A 22,497-nucleotide genomic window follows, 5' to 3' on the forward strand; every position below is an offset into this window, starting at 1 on the left:
ACTGGGATAGCTCATCTTGCTATCAGTTGCCCACATTGACAGGAAAATAGACTTATTCAAGCTTATATCCACAGGCATGTTATCTCATATGTAGGTATCAGTTTCACTTTGAAAGTCAGACTGAACCCATCCCTCAGAGCAGAGTAGCCAGTAGCTCATGCAGATGCCTTAAGGTATTATCTCCATCAGTAATTCTACAGTTTGACCATGAAAATACCAAATTCAAGCATTGCTTTTCCCTTTAATATGTATCAGTCCATTTTCTGTTTCTATAGCTTGAAATTTGTCACTGTATCATTATAAAGAAATGTGGCTCACTTAGCTGGTAATTTGGGGAGATGTAAATCCAGTACTAAGCAACCTGACCTGCTTATCCTCTGATGTAGATGTTGTATGCTGTGGCACAGAATGCTACAGGACCTAAAAGGAAATGCCCAGGGAAAGAAAGGAAAGAATGCATTGTGGACATAGAATTGTACACTCATATATTCCAGTAGAAATTCATCATGGTCTAAGAGAGATAAAGTAGAAATGTAGGAGGGTGGTGGTCACATGTATATCAATTTTTATTATTTGATATGATTAAAGATCTCTCGAGGACAGAGAGGCTCATGATGTACAATGTGGTATGTGGTGACATATAGTAAAGGAAAATATCACCTGGGACTGAGGAAAAGCAGAAGATATACAGAGTTGAGAACCCAAATCTCACTGGTGGGACTAGATGCTCCCCTGTATCATGGCCTTAAAATAAATGAATGGCAATTCTTCAAAGGTCCACAAGAAGTAGAGGTTAAGAGACTTAGTGTGGTGGTAGAAGAGCTCTACACCCCAACATTTGAGATTTTCCTGCACCTAAAACACATTAGCTTGCTGGATCTGTTATCATAAGTGATTTACAAAATTAAGCAGTGACCTTTCTTGTAAAATGCACCTAAGTTCCTCAAGTTTATTTCCAAGACTTAGGCAACAGACAAGGTATATTATAGTCTCTCCTCTTCACTTCTAGGATGAATTCAGGGTCCTTCTCTGGCTGTGACTAGCCTCAAACAGTAAAATCCCAAGATTGTGGGGATAAGCCAGACATGCTGATCCAGATGAGGTTCTTCATTGTGTGATCCTGGGGGGATGTGAGCCTGTAGATTGTTGACAAACAGGTCATGACCAACCAAAGCCAGCATAAGATAACTGGATTTCCATTCTGAGCAGTGCCCTCCTCTGTATAGAATTTGACCATCTGTTTTGATGCCCTAAGCAGAATTACTCTTTTCTCAGGCCTGTGATTCCTAGGTCAATTATCATGGGTTACCTTCTGAGCTCACAAAGGTCTACATCACCTCACCTGATCTGGATGGGGACACTGGAGTATGACAACAGGTAAGGTTATGAACTTTGAAAGGTAAAGCATATGCAAGAATACCCAGGGTCTGAGGTCACAGAGGTCATGGAGGAATCTGCCTCATGATATGGATCTTGAGACTTGATTTTGATGCATGTATAAAAAGGCTGCACCTTCCTTAAACAGAAAGAATGTGTTCGCTGAGACTGATGATTGACACAGTAGGGTCACATTCTCTCTTAAGGACACAGTAGTTCCAGGATGCACTGGGAGATTAGGTGTGAGGGGGATGTCCTCAGAGAAGAAGAATAAGAGTGAAGTACAACAGTCCTTTTCTGAGGCCCTGTTTCAGAACCTAGTCTCTATTTTAACAGACAGCCCCTTGTCCATTCTCTTGTGCCTAGACCTATTATTCCTGAGAGGCACATCATCATTTGGATGATGAATCCCTTGTCTCTTCCTAGCTGAACTTGGCCAGAATTGGTCCACACTGAGTGTCTACATTCCTCACCTGTGATCAGGATGTCTAGAGTGTCACTAGGAGCTGACCACACACAGGGTAAGGTGTGTGCACCAAGGCATCGATACTGAATATCAGTGGAGAAATTCACAGAGACTAAGATGAAGTTGGCATGGAAATATTCAGCATGAGGCTGATGGAAAGAGACCTGGGGAACATCACTTTCTCCCTCCTTGGACAGAGCAAATTTGTTATAATTCATCTCAGAGGAACACTGGAGAGTTAGGTATTCTTCACGGGACAGGACAGATCCTTTGTAGGGTCATCAGGGAGGGCTTTCTTGAGATTCCCAGCAGGAGGAAAGACAGGAATTCATCCAACTGACCTTTGAAATTCATTCAATATCCCATCCTGCTGTGACATTTCCATATCTTTTTGTACCCTGGGGCTTAGCAGACAAGAGCTTGCTTCAGCTATCATGTCTACAAACCCTCATGGGGTTTCAACAGGGTATATGAGAAAGTGTTTCTGATGTCTAACAGTTGAATGAATGAACAGACTCACCATATACATGTATCTCAAAGGGTTACTGGACTCTATCAACATATGTGGGGCATTACTACAGTATCCATAACATCTGATAGGCCAACTCCTGCTGATGCCACAGACATGTCAGGAAACAGAGCCTGGGACTGTTCACTGTGTATGGTCTGTGCCTTTTGGGGCCTGGAGAACTTAGAATATGCACTAGTGAAAATGAAATCACTGTAGAATTTTGACGAGACACTGGAGGGTCACATTACTTACTACCTGATGTCACCACAGGGCTGTGATAGGCTGACAAAGTAGATTTGCCATGGTAGACACCTGGGAGAGGAACAGTCAGTCTGTTAAATAAAATACAGCCCAAACTGTATCCAGCAGATGGGCTCTGGAAGTATACTTATGGAAGAATACTTCGTGAGGAATGAGGCAAATGTTGTGACACTTAGTGTCCTCTCACCTGCCATCAACAGCTCCAGTGTGTCACAGTGCTCTGACCACCAGCAGATTGGAAAGAGTAACAGGGATGTTTCCTTCATGGTTTTTTTTTTATAGATCCTATGGAGCACATGGCCCTGTTAGGAATATCTTTTGGAGTTTGAAGGTCCCCCGCTATGCCAAGGTTTAGTGAGGACACCCCCAAGAATATTGACACCTGGTTCCCCAGAACTCCCCCTCAGACAGAAGCTGTCAGACCCAGGAAGTTGCAGGCATCCCCACTATCAGCTCACACCTGTTGTTTTTATATGATATGTTCAGGACAGGACTGTGGTCTCCACCATGGATGTCCAATCAGGGACAGCTGGGAAGACAGTCACTCACTAGCACTGGTTTTCTGAGACCCAGATTCAGTCCTGCAAGAGAGTTAACTTTGAGTGTTTGCACTGAAACATGAGCAGGCTCTCCACTTCCAAATGTCTTCTAAGCTGCTGAGACTTCCTGAGGGCCCAAGGCATGGTTGTGAGGTGGATTCACTCTCAGAGTAGAATTCTCCCTACCAGTCTTTATATCTTGCCAAGATACAGCACAGATATCAGAAAGGTTGTCATGGCATCTTCCAGTTACTACAAATTTGCAGATAGTTGTTCTCCTTGCCAAATGGACAGACACAAAGTATATGGACTATGTAGGGTGGCTTCTCCTTCATGTCATGAGTATGAATTATTAGCAGGCCCTGGGAAAGAGGAACTGCTCTTCCCAGGCACCTGACTCTGCTTTTCCCAGTGCTGTGATGGGTTGGGCTACAGAATATGTGGCTTCTGTCTCTTGGTCGTTCCTTGGTTTCTATTTTTGTCTCTTAGACCGAAACTCTTGAATCTCATGCAAGTGTCAGACTCCTCCTGCACCCTCAGCTTCCTGTGGCCTGAGATTACAAATATAAATCTGTTGTGGTCTTTTCTTTCAGAACATGTCCATTGTAACCATCTACATATTCCTGGATGTTCCCAATATCCTAGAAACAGGACTTAACAGTAAATAAACCTAATGATTTCCTGAGCCACCATTATCTCTAAGGGATTCAGGTCTGGTCTTTTTATCTCAAGATTTCTTCTTGGATCTCCTTCACTCCTTCAGCCAAACTAAACTCGTGGCCTGTTTCCTACCCTGCCCTGGACAAGCTTTAGTGACATGTGAACTTGTTCTGAGGATACAAGAACAATGTGTACTCACCCCAGATAATACACAAGTGACAGAAACAAAGACAAGACTCCAAACAAATGTAGCTGTTGAACCAATGAGAGATATTAGGGTTCCTACGAATCATATGTTCAATCATTTTTGGTTTTGGTGTTTTGCTTTTCTTTGGGGTTTTTAGTTGGTTTGGTTTATGTCTGTTTCATACAGGGTCTCACTATATACCTCTGGGTGTCCTGGAACTCACTATGTATACCAGAAGATATCAACCAACCATTCCCTCCTCCCAACTGTTGAGAACAGTGTGGTCCTCTATGACAAGCAATATTGGAAAAGTATCAGTAGTTATATCCCTAGAAAAAGTTTAGCACTGTAACTTTTAGCTGTCTATAGTTCTGATGGGTGAGGAGTGGCAACCATAGGGCAACCTGGGTCCTCAAAGTCCAGCCTGAGTAAAGCATACACAGAGATGCCATGCTGCTCAGGTCGGCTACTAACAACCACTTGGCAGTCTAGGTCCTCAGAGTCCAGCTTGCCTCAAGCATCCATAGGCAGACTGATGTCAAGAGCTCAGGCAGGTGAAAGACACCCCCAAGGCAGCCTGGGACCTCATGGTCCAGCATGCCTGACAACCTAATGTTCTCCCAGGACCAAGTGGATCAGGAGGTCCAAAGAACCCCACAGGGCACCCTAGGTCATCATGGTGCCAATATGATGATGAGCAAGTATATGGTGGTAAAATGTGAGAGGAAGAGAGGAGGAGAGGTTCATGTGCTGTGGTGAGAGGCTGTTCTGAAGAAGTGAGAGCAGGGAGGAATGGGCAGATGCTTCTACCAGGGCTATGCTGATCTGGATACCCTGTCCCGCCACCCAGGCCAGGATTATATTCAAGCCAGGAATCATGTCTGGGTCTGTGGTGTTATCACAGTTGGGGTCTGTGTTGTTCATGACCTACAGTGCCAGCAAAGGACACACAAATGAAATGCCCAGGGACTAGGCGACCTCTTGTGGCTATTTGGTATTCAAGGCCATGCTGCCACGGGGGCTATGGTATCATCTGCCCAGGGCTGCTGATGAAAACCTCTGTGTCTATAGCCTTACCACAGCCAGGGTCTGTGTTGATGTCCATGGCTCCTGATAACATTCAAGGCAATACTGATGTTAGGGGTCTTGGCTGTCACATGGGGCCATGCTTGTTTCTGAGGGGCACACTTCCACAGGGGCCATGTTGATCTGAGTAGCCTGTGCTACCACCTAGTGCCATGGTGATATCTGAGCCTGGGCTGCTGCTAAGGACCATGTCTGTGTCTGTGGGCCTATCACAGTTGAGTTCTGTGTTGTCCATGGTCCTTGGTGCCACCAAAGGCCAAAAGGATGCCAAAGGTCTAGGCCCCATCCTATGACCATGTTTGTGTCAAAGTTACTTTCTTCTGATGGGGCCAATGTGTCACTTGGGCCAGGGCTGTTGCTGAGGACTATGTCTGGGTCTGTGGTCCTACTGCAGCCAATGTCTGTGTTGATATCTGTGGCTCCTGACACCATCAAAAGCAGTGCTGGTACAAGGGTTCAGGGCCACCAGCAGTGGCCATGAGTGATTCCTATGGCCTTGCTGTCATTGGCATCATGCCAATGCAAGAGGAGGGCACAGCCAGTTGGGAGCAGGACTTGGCTGCTGCTTTGGATCAAGAATCGTCTAGAGCCCAACAGCAGCCAGGATCTGTGGTGTTGCTCTCAGGTTTTGTTGCCACAGTGGGTCATAGGAACAAAGCATTTTGAAATCCAATGCCATGCTGAGCCAGCTCTGTCCCTCCCTGACCCTGCCATAGTTGGCCCTTCCTCTTGATGGACTCTGGAGATTTGGCTCTGTCTCCCCATGGAAGAGCTGACTCTAGCATTCAGGAGAAATTACCCCAACACTTACCACAGGCATGGCAGACCTGACCCAAGTGGTATTGCCCAAGGGGTGCTGGCTCTGCCCCTTGCCTGAGTGTGTGGCCCCAATGTCCCAAAACAACCAGTTCATCTACCAATCACACCCACATTCTGGGCCCACTCAGGGCCCAAACAAGCTGTCCAAGAGAACTTTCTATGATGGCATAGTGATGAAGGTGGACCAGAAACCAGAGGCTGAAACCAGACTCATTGCAATGAACATATTGTGGGTGGTGCTGATTGGACAAAAGGGGTGTAATGCATGACACACCACAGCTCCTGATGCCACTCAGATAAATGAAGAGGTGTTGGAATGATGGAGGAGTGAAGTGGGTGTTATGTTTGTTTTTAATTTATTTGGGAGAGCCTACTGCAGGAGTCGAGGGTGGATAAGGAGGGACTGGGAGATGAGCAGAATTGGGGTGCATGATTAGAATCTTCCAAAGAATCGAAAAAGAATTATATTTTAAGATAAATAAGTAAATTAGCAGAAACTTCACAAAGTGTTTGTGATGTATACTGACTGGATTGACAGTGAAATGTTTTGGGGGCATAATTGTATTTTGTCATTCTTTTAATTCTGTAATTAGAAAAGAACTCACTATTTTCTGTTGTTGTTGTTGTGTTGAGTCAAATTTCTTCTTCATAGTAACAACAACCTCCGAAAATGTACACATAAAGCACAATGGAGATTATAGTGGTTTATAATAAAGGAAAATATCACATGGGACTAAGGAAAATAAGAATATATTAAGAGTTGAGGACACAGAATTCCATGGTGGGACAATGTATTCCCCAATTATGGAATGAAAAGAAAGGAAGGAAAATCTTCAAATCCACAGCAAGGTAGAATGGAATATCCTTAATGTGGTGGTAGAGGAGCTTGCTGCCCCAATATTTAGGTCTGTTTCTGCACCCAAAATAAATGTATTTCCTGGATCATTTGTCAGAAGTGGTGCACAATATTAAACATGGAATCTTCTGGGAATAACACCTGAGATCCTCAAATTTATTTCCCAGACTTGGTCACCAGGCAAGGACTACGGCTGTCTCCCTTCTTCACTTCTAGGATACATTCAAGGACCTTCTCTGTCTGTGGCAAGCCTCAAACTGCACAATCCCAAGAAATATGAGGATCAAGCCAGCCATGCCCCTCTGGATGAGGTTCTCCACTGAGTGATCCTGGGACTGCGAGGCTGGAGATTGTGAACAGAGAGGTCAGGACCAACCAAAGCCACGTTAATTTGACTGAATTTTCACTTTTACAGCTCCCTCCCCTGTCTAGATGTTGACCTTCTGGTTCCATTTTCTAAGTAGAATTTTCCTTCCTCATCTGTCATGGCTTCTAACATATTTTGTGGTTGGCTGATTATCTCATGTACCCCTGAGAAACAAGTATTTGCTGGGTGTGTGCAGTGCTCAAGAGAAGTGATGCTTTCTGTCAAGTTTCATCTTCTTATTTTCTACAAATTCACATTATTCTCATCACATAACATCATGAAAATGTGGGAAGAACTCTTTCTCTGCAGTAGCAGCGTCCTCCTGTTCTTTGACTTGATTTCTTCAGCCTGACTATGCTCTGAGTTCAGAACCACAGGTCAAGTTTCTTCTTTGAAACAGATTTTATCTGATTACTGAGAGCTCAGATGGAAAAATGGCATTTCTGCCTTCACAGTATATGAGCCTTCCAGCTCAGTCTGCAGTATAGAAGCCAGGAAGATAATACCACCAGGAAAATAACCTGCACTGACTCAAGAGCTGAGAACCAAAGATCTAGCCAAATAGTCTTATTCTCAGGGTCCTCTGAATATCAGATTGTCAAAATAGTGTCTGGGCTTCTCTTCCTCCACCACCCCACAAGGTTGTTATGATGCTTCTGTTTAACATCTCACTCTCTAATCATCACATTGTTATTAACACACAATGCAATAAAAGGACATAAAGATATGCTCACAATGTACATGAATGCAGAAATGTTTTAACATCTACTAAAGCTAAATCATCACAGAATAGGCCAGTATTAAGAAAGCAAATACTTATTTTTTTAACTAAATAATTCTTGTATCCATATCTGCAGAGGCTATATGGTCTCTAGAAGAGAAACTAGTACTACCATGTTCCTAAACAAATATAATTTCTAACTTCATTCTCAATGTTTAACCTTATATCCACAGGTAAGTGTAGCTCTCAATCCTCAGCTAAAAAGTTTATTTCACAAGTGATGTGGGAAATCATAGAGATCCACAACTATCCAGAGAGTTACAGGCCTCTGACCACACATGAGAGTTATTTATATAGTATCTGTAACATCTGAAGGGCTCATTCTTGCTGGATGTGACAAAGTTCTCCAAAATTGGTCAAAATGGGAATAAGTGGAGTAGGTGTTCCCAGTCCAAACACAAACTTTTTTTCAAGACAGGGTTTCTTTGGCAGCTCTTGCTGTCCTGGAATTCACTTTGTAGACCAGGCTGGCCTTGAACTCAGAGATCGACCGATCTCTGACTCCCAAAAGCTGGGATTAAAGGCATGTGCCAACACTGCCGGGCCAAAATGGATACTTTTAAAACACAAATATTATACCTAAGATTTAAGAAACATTAAGGAACTCATCCATCTGGCTCTTGGAATACATTCTATATATACTCATGCTCTGAAAGTGCCAAGGCAAACAGCCATCACAAATGGCGAGTATTGATAGACCTCATTTCCCTGTTCTGTCTTTGGCCCTAGCACCCAAAGAGGCAGGGCTGTGGAGTCTGACTGAGGCCCTGAGGCCTCATGGAGGACTCTTCCTTGGGGGCATGTGGCGATGTAAGCTGAAAAAGGAAAGTGAAAAAATGTACACTTTGAGGAGAAAGGGGAACCAGGAAATGGAATGAGGGTGAAACCTGTGTACAAGGAGATAAGAAGATTAGATAAAACAGGGATGTTAAATTGATCTTTTTCTGTCTGAGTTTCTGCTTGTTTCTCTATCATTCAAGCATAACAATTCAGCCAGACCACACTAATAATGATGTAGGTTCCTTATCATGGACAGCTCCCTACCCAGCCCTAGATATGCTTTGGGTATTTTGTGTGAAGTTTTCTTGGGGATACATGAATACGGAATGGCTACTTCCCCAAGAAGGCACATCAATGACAGAGACAAAGACATGATTCTATCCAAATCAAGTGGGTGAAACAATGAGTTTTATAAGTGTTCCTTACAGGGATATGAGCAAACATTTTTAAATATTTTTGAGACAGGGTCTCAGTGTTTAACTCTGGATGTTCTTGAACTCATTCTGTAGAACAGATGGACCTTGGACTCATGAAACCTGAAGGAAGAATTCCCACAAGTTATACCTGTTTTGACACTGGAGTGTTAACATCTAGCCTTGATCTGCCTTTTGTGATTGTTACCCTTGTCTCCATACCTTGTGTTTGAAGTTTTATCTGAAAGTGTTCCTAAGGGATCAAAGCCTATGCAAATTTCATAACAAAAATTAAAAAAAACTGTAGTAAAACTGAGAATTTGCATTTGGCATTATCCCTCTCGGGGGATTAGTTCAAAGATTTTGGTAAATGGAATTGACTTGCTAAACGTGTGATTTGTAAAACAATAAAGGATCCTTTACTCACCAATGATAGTTCAGTCCATAGAAGTGAATCTACCTTACAGTTAGAAAAGGATAAAAATTCATCCTTGATGTGCCTCTGTACAACTTTCCACATGTCTGCCTGAACCTATACCCACACACAATATACAACATATTAATGCCCAATGTGGTGTAGCTAGAGTTTTCCTGCCTGTCCCACAGTCAGGACAAATCTCTGTCACCTGCCAGTCCCACAGCCGCTCAGACCCAACCAAGTAAGCACAGAGACTTATATTGCTTACAAAGTGTATGGCCATGGCAGGCTTCTTGCTAACTGTTCTTATATCTTAAATTAACCCATTTCTATAAATCTATAACTTGCCACATGGCTCGTGGCTTACTGGCATCTTCACATGCTGCTTGTCATGGCAGCAGCTGGCAGTCTCTCCCCCACTCAGCCTTCCACTTCCCAGAATTCTCCTCTCTCCTTGTCCAGCCTATACTTCCTGCCTGGCCACTGGCCAATCAGTGTTTTATTTATACAGAACGATATCCACAGCAATGTGGAGCTAAAAGAAGAACAAAAGATTCCAGACATCTCTGAGGACTGAAGGAAATCTCTCTCAGGGTAAGGGGGCTCCAGGATTAGCAGGGGTTCATGGGAAACTTCCCTTCTCAGGAGCAACAGTATTGCAATTATTAAAATGTACATTAAAAGGAAAATGAGTGAAAGTGAAGGAAAAACAGCTTACAGAGCTTTTGGTATTAATTAAACAGCACTGCCATTAATTTCAGGCAACACTACTCATGTTCAGTTATGATTGAAGATGTGGAAGCAAGTATTTAGAGCTCATTAGAAAAAAAGAGCCAATACCAAGCTATTTTCATTAATATTGCTCTATAGTAGAGCTTGAAGTCAGGGATAGTGATGCCTCCAGAAATTGCTTTATTGTACAGGATTGTTTGAGCTATCCTGGATTTTTTTTTTCCATATTAAGTCGAGTATTGTATTTTTAAGGTCCACTCCCTAAATATAACACCTGTAGTACAGACATTGAGAGCAATAATTAATAAATGGAAGCTCCTGTAACTGAGAGGATTCTGTAAGGTAAAGGACTTAATAAATATGACAAAACAACAGCCTACAGAACAGGCAAATTTCTTCACCAACCCCACATCTGACAAAGGGCTGACATCCAAATACATAAAGAACTCACAAAACTAGACATCAAAATACCAAACAATTCAATTAAATAATGGGCTACCAATCTAGACAGAGAATTGTCATCAAAAGAATCCCAAATAGCTGAAAGACATTTAAGGAATTGTTCAACATCCTCAATCATCAGGGAAATGAAAATCAAAAGGACTCTGAAATACTATAAGTATCATAATGGCTAAGATCAAACACACTGATGACAGCTTGTATTGGAGAAGATGTAGAGTCAGGGGAACACTCCTACACTACTAGTGGGAGTATAAACTTGCACAACTACTTTGGAAATCAGTATGGTGACTTCTCAGAAAATTGAGACTCAATCTACCTCAAGAACCAGTGATACCACTCTTGGGCATATACTCAAGACATGCTCAATCATACAAGAAGGACACTTGTTCAAATATTTTCATAGCAGCATTATTCATAATAGCCAGAACCTGGGAACAACCTAGATGCCCCTCAACCAAAGAATGTATGAAGAAAATATGGTATATATACACAGTGGACTATTACTCAGCTGTAAATAAAGACACCATGAAGTTTGTAGGCAAATGGATAGAACTAGAAATTATCATCCTGAGTGAGGTAACCCAGATTCACAAAGATAAACATGATATGAACTCACTCATAAATGGATACTAGATGTAAAACAAAAGATAACCAGACAACCATCTGCAATTCCAAAGAAGCTAGCTAACAAGGAGGATTCCAAGAGAGATGTATGGATCATCCTGGGAAGGGGAAATGAATGAAATCTACTGAGTAAACTAGGGGTAAGTGGGTCAATAGAAGGTAGGGGATAGCTGATGAAAATATGAGGGAATGTGATGGTTGAGCTGGGGGAAGGATGGAGTGGGAGAGGAATGAAAGAGATATCTTGAAAGAGGAAGACATTATTGGCTAGGGAAATTTCCAGGAATCCACAAATATTACCCCAGTTTAGAATACTAGCAATAATGGAGAGGGTGCCTGAACTGGCCTACCCTGGTTATCAGATTGGTGAATACCCTAACTGTCATCATAGAGCCTTAATCCAGTAACTGATGGAAGCAGATGCAGAGATCCACAGCCAAACACCAGGCCGATTTCTGGGAGTCCAGTTGAAGAGAGGGCACAATGATTTTATGACCAAGGGGGGGTCATTATCATAATGGGGAAATCTATAGTGAGAAGTGAAGCAAGCTTGTGGAACTCATGAACTTTAGTTCTATACCTGTGGAGCCTTCATGGGACTGGACTAGGCCCTCAGCATATGGGAGATGGTTATGCAGCTTGGTCTCTTTGAGGGGCCCCAGCAAAGGCATCAGAATCTATCCCTGGTGTGTGACCTGGCTCTTGGGGGCCCATTAACTATGGTGGGTTGCCTCACTCAACCATGATGCAGCGGGGAGGAGCTTGGTCCTGGCTCAACTGAATGTACTTTGCCTACTCCCCATTGGAGGCCTTAACCTTTTGAAGAAGGGAATGGAGTGGTTCATAGGGGAAGACTAGAGGAGAGTGAGAAGGAATGAGAGGGGAATCTGTGGTTGTTATGTAAAATGAATTAAAAAATCTTAAATAAAAAATCAATTTATGCAAATTGTTTCTTTACAGTAAAATAAACTTATGTATAGAATGTCTTCTAAAAAGGAGAGAAATACCATTAGAAATTTGGTCTTTATGTAATTTAATTTCAAATGTTCTGTTGCCAATGCAGAGTGAGGAGTCACTTAAAGCTGTATCTAAAGTAGAACAAGGAACTAAAAAGGAAGATATTCAGGCTGGAAATTGTCAGTCAGATGAAGAGAACGTTCCTTCACAGGATGATAGGAAGGAAGGCTGTTTCAGAGGACAGTGAAAGTAAGGAAAGCAAGACAGTGGAGATGACTCTCCTCCTCCTTCATCAGATGAAACAGGTTCAGAAATAAGAAAGGCTGAAAGGATAGCTGCATGTTTAAAAATACAAGAGCATCTGAAACAAAGAATAAAAATGGAAAAAAGAAACTTCCCAGTAGAGAAAACATAAAGAAAGGAGATAAAAAAGAAACCTTCCCAGTATTAAGAAGGAAAGTAGAAAGAATTGAAAGAAATTTTCCCTATCAGAAATGGCAAAAGAAAAGGAATATTCCTGATAGAAAAAAGGGAAATACTTAATTATGGATCTATGGTACCAACTTATGATGGATTTGAGGATTGGTTTTCTAAGGTTATAAGAACATCCCCACAGGTGTTCACAGTAACTATGCAGCAAATGCCTCTGAATAATCATTTACCCTCAGGGATTATTGGATTCTGGTCCTGGTGTATCTATAATTTTACAAGAATCCTAGGATACAATCTGGCTTTTACAAGAAGTCTCTACTCAATTTGTAGTCATTGAAACCTTATCTGAAGTAAATCAGAGGGTAGAGTGGGTTAAATGCATAGGACCAGAAGGACAGGGAGGGATATTAAAGTCTTATATGACTGATATAGCTATGCAGTTTTAATTTTACAAAAAAGTATAAGTGGGACAATCAGAGAGAATTCTGGGAAGTGAAAGGCTATGTCAGGAGATATCAGCCCACCATCCAGTGAGCAGCATGTCATGGCACACAGATAAAGGTAATGTCGAAACACATACATTAATAGAAATGGGCTGAATTTAAGTGTAAGAGCTAGTGAGTGGTAGGCCTGAGCTAATGGCCGAGCAGTTTTAATTAAAATAAGCCTCTGTATGGTTACTTGGGTCTGAGCATCTGTGGACCAGGTGGGACACAGGAAAACTTTTAGCTACAAATGACACCCAATGGCTCAAGTTTCCACCTGGAGCCTGAGAACATTTAATAAGCAATTCTAAATGGAGCCAAAAACAGGTTCCTGCTTCATGTCTCATGCTGGTGGAGAGACACCACAACATGTGGGCTTAAGCTACTCTATGGCGGTTTCATGGAATGTGGGCTAGAACTATGCCACATTATACAGAGGTGTCTCCAAGCTGTGCAGTATCCTGCATTGTAGATATAGCTTTTGCTAATACAGACAAAAAAAGGTTTCTGAGATACAAATTGCTGGATGGAGGCATGGACCTACTTGCTCCCAGAGTCAGTGGAGAGCATGGCTCCCCTGAGCTGGAAGTGAATTACCTCTGCCATGTTGGAAAGCTGAAATGGGTAGAGTCAGCAGCCAAGGCTTCTGCTTCAATAACAATAAGTGCAGTTTAAAGCAATAGATTCACAATAAGACAGATTCAGATGGAACAAAACTTTAAATGGTTTACAATGTGTATAAAATGTACATAGGCTTGGAGGAGAGAAGAAAATTAATATAGACAGTTACATTAAGAAATAGTTTTTTAAAAAATAAAGTCTTTAAAGAGATAGTAAAGGTAGTACAAAAAAGTAAGCCACATAAAGTTGGATATTACACAGAGAATCTGGATTGCATTGTCTTTGATATTATTTAACTGTCACCTAGAAAACTATGCCCAGATTCCCCAAAAAAATGGATTATGGAAGTTTGTCTTTGTTTAGATTGTTGGTTACAAATTGTTATTGGTCATAGTCAATATCTTTCTAAAAGAAGACAGGGGGATATGATATGAAAATAAAGGATATAGATAGGATAAAAGGATGGATTGTGGAACCTACTTTTAAAGAGCAACCTGTTTAAAATGTTTTACAATGATATAGATTTTAGTTTATTGATACAAATTTAAAGTTAATTTTGTTATACTGTATGTATATTGTTTAAGTTATTATGTTTGTACAGCTGAATTAAATTGTAATGGATAATTAAGAAATACAGATTATTAGTCTTCTATGATATTCAAACTTATAGTCATGTTAAATTTTCTTGCTATACATAGATATAATTCAATTAGGTAGGTAATCTTCAAACACTTTAAAGACCTACAGAATATGGCATTTGAAATGTTTTAAAAACTTAGACTTTCTGAACAGTGAGACATTTCTGTTCCTAGTAGCACTGATTTAGTTCAAAGAGAAAGATGAGCATCAAAGACACTCCATATGGAGTTTATCTTCTTCTTGGCAAAAATAGCCATTTGGGCAAGAAACTGTTCTTTCCTGAACTGTTTGACAAAATGTTATTTTCAACTGGACATGCAGGACCCATAGGAATGTGCCCAATGAAATTTGTAAGACAAGATGTTCCTTCAGGTACCTGCTTCACAGAAAAAAACTGTCAAAATTCTACAAGACACAGAGAAAAAAATTACTGAAAGACTATGCCTGTGGGCTGGAGATCGATACCCCAACATTGCAGAGGAACTTTGGATGACTGTCCAGACAGACAGCTGTCTCGGTCAGTCTAGAATTTTGGAAGTTGCTTACAATACTCTTCCTGTTTACTTAGATAATATTGTATCCTTCTGAGGTCTTTGATGTAGTTGAATATTAGATAGATATAATTATGGTTTTCTTTGGTTATGATAAAAGATAAATTAGATATGAAACTTTAGACTCACAAATATAGGATAGACAAAATATTTTCTTCAATTTTGCCAAATAGAAATAGACTACATATTGTAATGGTAATTCTTGTTAGATAACTATTTTATTATATATAATTTTACTATGCTAAAGTTAAAACCTTTCTTTTTGATTAGACAGAAATGGGGAAATGCTATGGGATAATGATCTTGAACAATGGTTTAAAAAAACACTGATTGGCCAGGCAGTAAGTATACGTGGAGCAAGCAGCCTAGGAGAATGCTGAGGAGAAGAAAGGAGTCAGGAGTCCCAAGCGAGACACAGAGGAAACAAGATGACAAGGCAGAACTGAGAAAAGTTACCAAGACACATGGCTAAATATAGATAAGAATTATAGATTAATTTAAGTGTAAATAGCTGGTCAGTAATAAGCCTGAGCTAATGGCCAAGCAGTTACAAATAACATAAACCTCTGTGTGTTTGGGTCTGAGAAGCTGCAGAACCAGGCAAGACACAGGAAAACTTTCAAATACAATCTCATATGTAGGTATCAGTTTCACTTTAAAGGTCACATTGTACCCATCCCTAGGAGGAGAGCTGTCAGTAGCCCATGCAGATATTACTCAAAGACATTATCTCCATCACTAGTCCTACTGATTGATCATGAAAATTCCAAACTCAAGCTTTGCTTTCCTCTTCGATTCATATCATTTCACTGTATATTTCTATAACTTGACAGTTGACACTGTATCATTAAAAAAGAATATTATTAAATTAGCTGATAATTTTTGGAAGATGATAAGTCCAGTATCAGGCAAGCCCAACTGCTCATCATTTGATGAGGATGCTATTTGCTATGTGAAAGAATGATAGAGGGGCAAAAAAGAGGAAACCTGGTACAGAAATGAAAGATGACCTTGTGGGAATTGAATTTTGTGCTAATATAATCCAGTAAGAATTCATCAGGGTTCCTGGGAGATACAGAGTAACTTAGGAGACTGATAACCACATTTATATGAATTTATTGATTTAGGTGTGACCTTACAGATCTCTTCAGGACAGATAGTCTCATAATACACAATGTGGTATGTGGTGATGTATAAAGGAAAATATAACATGAGACTGAGGAAAAGCAAAATATATACAGAGGTGGGAATGTAAACCTCATTGGTGACACTAGATGTTACCTTACATCATGGACTTAAAATAGAGGAATGGAAAATCTTCAAAAGTGCACAACAAAGTACAGGGTAAGAGTCTTAATGTGGTGGTAGAAGAGCTGATCACCCCAATATTTAGGTCTTTTCCTGCAACCAAAACACATATCTTGCCGGATAGTTTATCACAAGTAACTCACAAAATTAAGCACTGAATTTTCTCTTGAAAAGCACCTGAGATCCTCAAAATGATTTCCAAGACTTGATCACCAGACTAGGCATACTCTGGTCTCTCCTCTATACTTCTAGGATGAATTCTGGGTCCTTCTCTGGCTGCGGCAAGCCTCAAACAGCAAAATCCCAAGAGCTGTGAGGATCAAGGCAGATATTCCCATCCGGATGAGGTTCTCCACTGTGTGAACCTGGGAGACTGCAGATTGTGAACAAACAAGTCAGTACCAACCAAAGCCACCATAAAATTTCCACTCTCAACAGCTCCCTCCTCATTATTCAACTTGATCTTCTCTATCCATGCCCAAACTAGAATTTTTCTTACTCACCTGTCATGGCTTCTATTGAGAGCCACTCATAGCAAAAGTCCATGAGCAGTGACAACTAGAGTTCAGAAGGTCAACCTATCAGAACTAAGGGTTCTGTTAGAGGAAACCATCACACAAGGCATTATGGGATTACTGCCTTTTGAATGAACTGGCTGTCTCTTTCTGTAAACTTCTTGTGCAGTAACAGATATGAATCTCCCCATTTACCGTGCATCTCCATGTAATATGTACATGTAATCTCACGATTGCATCTCAATCTTGGGTACAACTCTCCCTACACACTGGGGTAATTGGACAACTGTTCCTAGCTATGTTTATTCTTCATTAACATTTATCTGGCCCGGGGCCATTCTCTGGACAAAAGTATTTCAGCAAAGATACCCTTTTCCAAGGACAATACTGCACATAGATAAACATTAGCTCATCTCACTCACAGAGAAAAGAACCGTTAACAATTCAATCCTCAACCCCTTACCTTCACCCCGGGTCATTTACACAAGACCATAACTTAAGAGATTTACTGTTCACATTCTTGGGATGATGTTTACGCTATTTGCCAGTTACTGAGTTAAGGTAGTTACTTCCTGCTGACCCCAGGAGATTGCCTACAAGGCCAGACAGGTGATAGGTGTCAAGCTTCCTTCTTGTGCAAATTAAGTTTTGTTTCCTCCTCAGCCAGGTGCTATTCCTAGATTTTCTCCTTGGCAATTACTCTGAGTGAAAGTGCTTTTACTAACCAAATAATACATGCTCTGACATAAGTTGCTTAGCCACCTACTATACGTCCCCCTCCCTATCAGAAAGCAGCTGCAGCTGGGATGAGTGGGAAAAGTGGCACCAAAGACAGTTTACTTTCTTGTGACTTATTGCCCCCTAACATTCTAACTAGCCATTTCTAAATTACAGTTTGAGCACATAAATTCCCTAATTGTTCCTAGCCTTTAGTTGACCCTACCAGAGAACTTTCCTTTAGTCACTCCCCTTTTGGGTTGTAATTGGAAGCTGAAAATTAATTGCTTTATGTGTGGATTCTTATCACCTCTCTCTGAGACCCTGAAAACTTCAAGCCTCACATCACTTTACCAAAGAATTAATGTGTGGGCATATATCCTGGTTCTCTGAGAGCACTGGGAGGACTTATGGAGAAGAACAAAGATGAGGACGGAGATGGAAAAACTAGGTAGAATGATGAGACTACACCAGGAGGGACTGAGAGGAGGAGGGAAGGAGAGCTAAGTGAGAGAGCAGGAAAGAAACTGTACAGATAAAATCACCATAGAAGAATAAAATGAATAGTCTAAAGAACTCAGTGTGCTTAGATTCATTGAATATCCCTCAGATTAGAGTCCTCAGCTGGTTGGTAGACTCTTCCACGGACCCTAGGAGCAAACAATATAGGCTGAAAAAGCTAGACATCAAAATACTGACTGAACAATCCAATTAAAAAATGGGCTACAGAGCTTAACAGTGAATTCTCAAGAAAAGAGTCTCAAATGGCTGAAAGGCATTTAAGGAATTGCTCAACATCCTTAGTCATCAGGGAAATGCAAATCAAAACAACTCTGAGATACCATCTTACACCGTCAGAATGGCTAAGATGAAACACTCCTCCACTGTTGATGGGAATGCAAACTTGCACAGCGACTCTGGAAATCAGTATGGCGGTTTCTCAGAAAATTGGGAATAAGTCTTCCTCAAGACACATTTATACCACCCTTGGGCATATAATCAAGGAATGCTCAATCTTACCACAAAGACACATGCTCAAATATGTTCATATCAGCATTATTCATAATAGCAAGTACCTGGAAACAACCTAAATACCCTTCAACTGAAAAATGGATAAAGAAAATATGGCTTATACACACAATGAAGTACTACTGAGCAGTAAAAAAAAATGACATGAAATTTGCAGTCAAATGGATGGATCTAGAAAATGTCATCTTGAGTGAGGTAAACAGACTCAGAAGGACAAACATAGTATGTACTCACTCATAAGTGGATACTAAATACGAGGGAAGGCATGGCCAGACTGCAACCCACAACTCCAGAGAGGCTAGCTAACAGGAAAAGACCCTGGGAGGGATACATAGATGACTCTACAAAGAGAAGTGGATGAGATCCACATGAGTGGACTGGGTGTTGGAAGGTGGCAGAGGGCAAGGAATGGGGGATGAGAACATAGGGAAATGGGAGAGTCAAGCTGGAACAAGGACAGAGTGGGAGGGCAGGGTGGAAGATACCATGATAGATGAGGACATCACAGGTATATGAAGAGGCAGGGTGCTGGGGAGGCTCTCAGGAATCCACAAGTTTGACCTCACCTTGGTCTGCTGGCAGTGGTCCAGAGGGTGCCTGGACTAGTCTACTCTGGTGACCAGCCTAGCAAATAAACTAGCTGTCATCATAGATCCTTTCTCCATTGACTGATGGAGGCAGATACAGAAATCCATGGCCAGGAATCCATTCGCAGGCTGAGCTCTGGGAATCCAATTGATGAGAGAGAAGAGATACTGCAAGTGAGGGACGTTGAGATCATGAAGGGAGGATGTGCTGAGATGACCAGCCGCACTAGCGGAAGCCCATGAGCTGTGGACTGGTGGCCGTGGAGCCCCCATGGGACTGGACGAGGCCCTCTGGATATGGAAGATGGGTTTTTGGCTTGAACTGTTTGGGGAGCACCAGGCAGGAGGAATGGGATCTGTTTCTGGTCTACAGGCAGGCTTCTGGAATCTGGTGCCTTTGGTGTGGCACCTTGAACAGCCTTGGTGCAGTGGGAAGGTGAGAGGGGGCTTGGACCTGCCTAGGCTCAGTGTGCTGGGCTCTGCTGAATCCCCATGGGAAACCTTGATTTGGGGGATGTGGGGATGTGGGGTGGCTTGGGAAAGAGGGCTGGAGGGTGGGAGAAAGGAGGAGGGGTGATCTGTGATAGTATGTCGAGTGAGTAGAACATTTCTTAATAAAGAAAAATTTAGAAAAAATAATGACAATCTGGCATTCTCTCTCTGAATTCACCCCAGCTAGTTCCCATAATGCTTCTGTTTAAATCTTTCCCTAATTATTAAACTGTTAGTTTAATGGAAGCAGATATGTTCTAATAAAGAGTTAACCTAAGACTGGCCCCACCTGTACTGATTGGAAGAAGAAATGAGTATCTGAAATCTTGCCTGGACAGTTACACTTGATAGACTCTTGGCCCTCAGGGAAACATCCAATGGCCCTTCCCCACCCATTGAAGCACTACTAAGTAATCAGCAGCACCCAGTGATTCTACAACAGCAAGTGTTGAGCAACCCAATGCAGATGAAGCAAAAGAAAATTACCTTAAAAATAACATTATGAATATGATACAGGCCCCTAAAGAGGAAATAAAAAACTTCCTTAAAGAAATGTAGGAAAAAGACAAACAAAAAACTGGCAAACAATGAATAAATCCGTTAAGGATAACCAAGAAAAAATAATCCTACATGTGTAGAAAACAGTTCAAGACCTGAACATTGAGATAAAAGCAATAAAGAAAACACAAACCAAGGGAATTCAGAAAGTGAAAGTCTGGGTAAATGAACAGAAACTATAGATGCAAGCAAACCAACAGAATAAAAGAGATGGAAGGAAGAATCTCGTGTTGAAGACACAATAGAAGAAATAGATTCATCAAGCAAACAAAATGTTAAATCGTGTAAATTCTTAACAAAAGTCATCCAGGAAATCTGGGACATCGAGAGAAAATCAAACCTAAGAATAATAGGGATGGAAGAAGAAGAATTCCAGCTTAAAGGCACAAAAATTATATTCAACAAAATCATAGAAGAAATATTTCCCGACTTAAAGAAGGAAATACCTATGAAGGTACAAGTGAGTTACAGAACACCAAATAGACTATACTAAAAATAAAGTCCCCTCACCACATAATAATCAAAACACAAAACATAAAGAAAAAAATTTAAAAGCTTCAAAGGAAAAAGCCCACATAACATATAAACACAGACCTATCAGAATTACACATGATTTCTCAATGGAAACTAGGAAAGCCAGAACGTCCTGGACAGATGTTTCATAGACAAGAAGAGACCATGGATGCCAGCCCAGAATACTATACCCTGCAAATCTTTCAATTACTATTGACTGAGAAAACAAGATATTCCATGACCAAACCAGATTTAAACAATACATATCCACAAATCCAGCCCTATGGGAAGTACAAGAAGGAAAACTCCAAACCAAGAAAGTTAGCTGCACCCACAAAAACACAGGCCATATATAGCCTCAAACAAGCAAATCCCAAAAAAGGGAAACACAAACACACTGCAGGCACCACCAACAAAACCAAAAATAACAGGAATTAACAATCCAGGTCATTAATATCTCTTAATATCAGTGGACTCAGTTTGCCTATAAAAACTCATACGCTAACAGAATCGGTAGAAAAACAGGATCCATCATTCTGCTGCACACAAGAAACATACCTCGAGCTCAAAGACAGACATCACCACAGAATAAATTCCTGGGAAAAGATTTCTCCAATCAAATAGACCCAAGAAACAAGCTGGTGTAGTCCTAATATCTAAATGAAGACTTCTAAGTAAAATTAATCAAAAGAAATGGAGAAGGGGATGTAATATTCATCACAGGAAAAAAATCCATCTAGATGAAATCTCAATTCTGAACATTTATGCCCCAAACAGAAAGGCACTAACATTTGTAAAAGAAACATTACTGAAGCTTAAATCACACATTAAACCCCACATACTAATAGTGGGAGACTTCAACACCTCAGTCTCACCAATGGAGAGGTCTGCCAGACTGAAATTTAACAGAGAAATATGGGAACTAACAGATGCTATGACTCAAATGGACCTAACAGACATCTATAGAACATTTCACACAAACATAAAAAATATATATCTTCTCAGCAGTTCATGGAACCTTCTCTAAAATCAAAAACATACTCAGTAACAAAGCAACTGTCAACAGATAGAAGTAAAAACGAAGTAACCCCCTATACCTTATTTGATCACCATAGCTTATAGTTATATTTCAACAGCAACAAAAATTACAGAAAGCCTACAAACTCATAGAAACTGAACAATGCTCAACTGCACCACATCTGGGTCAAGGACGAAATAAAGAAAGAAATTAAAGACTTCCTACAATTCAGTGAAAATGAATGCACAATATACCCAAACTTATGGGACACTATAAAAGGCTGGGAAAAGTCTTACAATCAAATGTCTTAAGAAGCAAGCTGGTGTGGCTATCCTAATATCCAACAAAATAGACTTCAAACTAAAATCCATCAAAAGAGATCAAGAAGGACATTACACACTCATCACAGGAAATATCCACCAAGATTAAGCTTCAATTCTGAATACTTATGCCCCAAACACAAGGGCACACACATATGTAAAAGAAACATTACTAAAGCTTAAATCACACATAAAACCTAAAACATTAATAGTGGGAGACTTCAACACTGACTCTCCACCACTGGATAGATCTGCCAAATTGAAACTTAACAGAGAAATAAAGGACTAAACTGATGTTATGACTCAAATGGACTTAATATCTATAGAACATTCCATCCTAACAAAAAAAGAATATTCCTTCTTCTTAGCACCTCATGGAACCTTCTCTAAAATAGATGACATACTTGGTCAAAGCA

The 22,497-nt window shown here is 40.8% G+C and overlaps 1 protein-coding gene and 1 long non-coding RNA gene across 2 annotated transcripts in view; both read right to left on the minus strand.

Annotated features, from left to right (window-relative positions):
* The window catches only part of LOC114686725 (leukocyte immunoglobulin-like receptor subfamily A member 5), a 305,493-nt gene that overhangs the window by 136,775 nt on the left and 146,221 nt on the right, over positions 1-22,497 (minus strand). The window lies entirely within an intron of this gene.
* Positions 16,125-19,201, minus strand: LOC119087309. The gene is made up of 2 exons (XR_005090732.1): positions 19,160-19,201; positions 16,125-16,705 (listed from the first exon to the last, which is right to left on the minus strand). It is a non-coding gene; the product is annotated as an uncharacterized LOC119087309 (long non-coding RNA).

The sequence above is a fragment of the Peromyscus leucopus genome, chromosome 1, assembly GCF_004664715.2.
Source record: "Peromyscus leucopus breed LL Stock chromosome 1, UCI_PerLeu_2.1, whole genome shotgun sequence".
NCBI lineage: Eukaryota > Metazoa > Chordata > Mammalia > Rodentia > Cricetidae > Peromyscus > Peromyscus leucopus.